Source organism: Mastomys coucha, unplaced genomic scaffold (assembly GCF_008632895.1).
Source record: "Mastomys coucha isolate ucsf_1 unplaced genomic scaffold, UCSF_Mcou_1 pScaffold14, whole genome shotgun sequence".
Classification (NCBI taxonomy): domain Eukaryota; kingdom Metazoa; phylum Chordata; class Mammalia; order Rodentia; family Muridae; genus Mastomys; species Mastomys coucha.
The window spans coordinates 41,621,146-41,624,829 of NW_022196896.1; the positions used below are offsets into that span (position 1 = coordinate 41,621,146).

At 42.0% G+C, this 3,684-nt stretch overlaps 1 non-coding gene across 1 annotated transcript; it reads right to left on the reverse strand.

Moving 5' to 3' along the window:
• Positions 1 to 1,826: 1,826 nt before the first annotated feature.
• Trnag-ucc lies at positions 1,827 to 1,898 on the reverse strand. The gene has a single exon. It is a non-coding gene; the product is annotated as a tRNA-Gly (tRNA).
• Positions 1,899 to 3,684: the final 1,786 nt, after the last annotated feature.

The window sequence follows — 3,684 nt, forward strand, 5'->3', positions numbered from 1 at the left end:
ATTTGTATTAAAGAAGTGTAGATTTGAATCTAGAGATGAGGCTTGGTGGTAGATTGTGTTTAGTAGAAGCCCTGAGTTCAACCTCCATGCACTCATGTTGTGCGCATATGTTTATATAGGCACATTAAGATATACCGAGGTATGTATATATTTAAGATTCTTCAATCTCCATATAATATCCAAATGCTAATGTAATCCATATTTGGCATATCATATAGGAATATTTAATTCTGCTATAGAAAGTGAGCAAAATATGTGGGGTGAGTGAGAGCCATGAGATGGTTAAGCATACATAGTAATTAAGAAAGTAACTTTCAAACACTGAGAAAGCATCCTAGAAGTACTAATGGTGCATAATGAGTAGGCAAGCAGCTCCAGAGATCCAGGCACAAGACCACAAGAATCCTTAAACACAGAGCACTTTAGTAACTTCTACGGCATGTTGAATATAGTAAAGTACATGGAATCTGTGCTGGAACAAAAACAAACAGTGCTCAGATAGAAAGGGATGAAACAAGCAAGGATCAAATCCCAGATCATGCTGTCTGGAATCCAAAAGCTACAGTCTTAGCTACTCTTCACCATTTTAACAATACCTGCCATGTTCTTGTTCTAGCCCAGATTATGCTTGGCTCAAAAAATTTCAAGGAAGCCCGATGCCACTCTTCAAGCCTGTTGGCAGGTCCCAACTTTCAGCAGGCATATTAAATGCATCTCTTGGGTTCAAGAAGTAGGTGTGTTGGCATTAGATAAATTTCCATCTGATTGGATTTTTTAATAGTCATATCATCTATTGAAAGGGATTATGAATCAGAGAGAAAAAACGAGAAATCTGTCCTGTTTGCAGCCCATCCCAGGAGACTCAGTCTTTCTTGTATCTCATGGCATCTTACCATCTGCTTTTAAAAAGTTTAGTGAACCTTATGATTTAGCTTGTGAATTGTTTCATGACAAAGAATATCAACTCTCTGTCTAAGTCAGTTTCTGTAAACAATGGCCATACGTTCCAAGCTTTATACCTCCTTTACTACTTTTGGTTCTGTTTTAATCTTAGCCAAAAAGTTCTGAGAAGTAGACCACTGTTTCAACATAATAATTTCTCTAGGCAGATAAAGCCACTGTGAGTCACACATCTACAATAGGACACTACCCACATCACATATCACCTTTGTACTATGAATCTATCAAGAAGAGCTCCCTCCAGTTGGGTGGAGTGGTGATATTTAATGAGATAGCAGACAGAGCACAGGAGGTCTAGAGAGATAGCTCAAGTACCTGCTGCCCTTCCAGAGGACTCAGTCCTAGTTCCCAGGACCTGGGAGTGGATGACAGCAATCCACAACTACAATTTGATCTGATACCCATTTCTGGTCTCTATGGGCACCAGCATGTAGGTTGGGACATATATAAACATAGGCTGTCTGAGTTAAGGTTTCTGTTGCAGTAATCAAACACCACAGGCAAAATCAACATGGGAAGGAAAGAGTTCATTTGACTTTCACATATACATGGTGGTCCATCATCAAAGGAAGTCTGGGATAGAATTCAGAGCAAGACCAAGAAACAGGAACTGAAGCAGAAGTCATCCAGGAACTCTGCTTAATGGCTAAGTCCACATCTCTCCTGCTTTTTTTTTTTTTAAGATTTATTTATTATTTGTAAGTACACTATAGCTGTCTTCAGACATACCAGAAGAGGATGTCAGATCTCATTACGGGTGGTTGTGAGCCACCATGTGGTTGCTGGGATTTGACCTCTGGATCTTTGGAAGAGCAGACAGTGCTCTTAATCCACTGAGCCATCTCACAAGCCCCAAAGTTTACAGTTGCATTGGCCGGGAATCGAACCTGGGTCAACTGCTTGGAAGGCAGCTATGCTCACCACTACACCACCAACGCAGGTTCTCCTGCTTTCTTATAGTACCCAGCACCACCAGTCCAAGGGTGACAGTGGCCACAGTGTGTGTGGTCCTCCTACATTAGTCATCAGTTTACAAGTACCACAGCTTTGCCTACAGGCCAATCTGTTGAGGGTATGACAGCTGGTCTTGGCTGTTAACTTCACTCCATCTAGAATTAACCCAAATAGCTGGGTACAACCATGAAGGATTTTTTTTTTCTTAATTAAATTGTTTGAAATGGGAAGACTCACTTTTAGTCCAATTCTTTTGAAATGTGACAATCTGTCTTTAATCTGGGCCACCACTTCTGCTAGTAGCCTATGGAAAGGACATGGAAGAAAGGAGCTTGCTCTCTTTATCTGCTTCCTCTCATCAGCAAGTTCATTCATTCATGGGCATAGAGCCCACTTCTTTAGGGTTCTACTATATACTGAAGACCAACTGAGACATCTAGCCTCATAGACTGAACAATTACTGGAGTCATAGACGTTCTGTTGGTAGACAACCATTGTTGGACTAGCTGGATCATAGCCTGTATGCCATCCTAGTGTGTGTGTGTGTGTATGTGTGTGTGTGTGTGTGTGTGTGTGTGTGTGTGTGTGTGTGTGTGTATGTGTGTGTCTTTGAAAATACTGTATAATAAAGGTTTAATCTGGCCTCTAATGTCAGCCTTGATGCATGCTTTTATTTTACAAAACTCATGTTTTGTCATTTCCTTTCATGAAAAATTACAGAGAGGTAAAATCTTTTTTTGCTGGCATTAATCTTCATTGGGGCTTCAGCATTCACAAATCTCATACTGGCCACCATACATTAATTACTTCTCTTGTCTTAGTGAGTCAATACCTGACAAGAGGCACCTTAGGAGAGGAAGAGTTTCTTTTGCCTCTATCACAGGAGGTGGATGAAAGCTCTGCCCCTACAGTCAGGAAGCAGAGGGCAGACGGGAAGCATCACCAGGCTACACAGGCTCAGGCCAGCCCTTACTGATTCCTTCCTCCAGTGTCAGTGTTCTTAACCAGTGCCATCAGCTGGGGCCCGATTGGCCAAACGTGTGAACCTTTGAGGGGCATGATACATAGAGTATACAGTACTAAATGACTAGAGTACCAAGAATCCTATCACTCCCAATAATTCAGCAAGGTACAAACATGTTAGCTGTCTTATACCACCAGAGGGATCCTCATGAGATGGAAGGAAGAACAGACGTGAAGGATTCTGAGTCTCTGAGTACTGCCTTATGACAACCATGTCCCAAATCTTTGCTTTCTGGCTAGACCCTGATATTGTAATTCTGTTCTCCACAATTCACATGGAACTGCACTAACCTGGATGCTTTCCTAAGACCAGAGGGTTTTATGGCCTCTGCCTAAGAGCTCCTGCTGCCATGCCCTCCATTACATGAGAGCACCTGTACTACAAACCCAGCTTGGGGCAGCTCTGACTTTGCCCTGCCCTTCAACCATCCTCAGCAGACTATTGCTTTGGAGTTGACCTGTATTTGTTCCCAGCATGCTCCACAGCTAGGATGTTGGGGCCAGTCCTGCGCATATCTTTTTTGCTATCAGTATTTACTTGCTTTTCTGTTTATCCAACTAGTACATGGTGGGTGATGAATCACCTACTCACTGCTATTCACAACTCTGAAGTAAGCAGTTACATAGAGAGTGCTGGAAACACGTTCTCCAAAGGGCCAGGGCAGGATGAGAGAGAGTAAATTAAAAACCAAATACTTTCTAAGTAAAACCTAAACAAATTCATGCCTGATAACTGACCTATCCAAT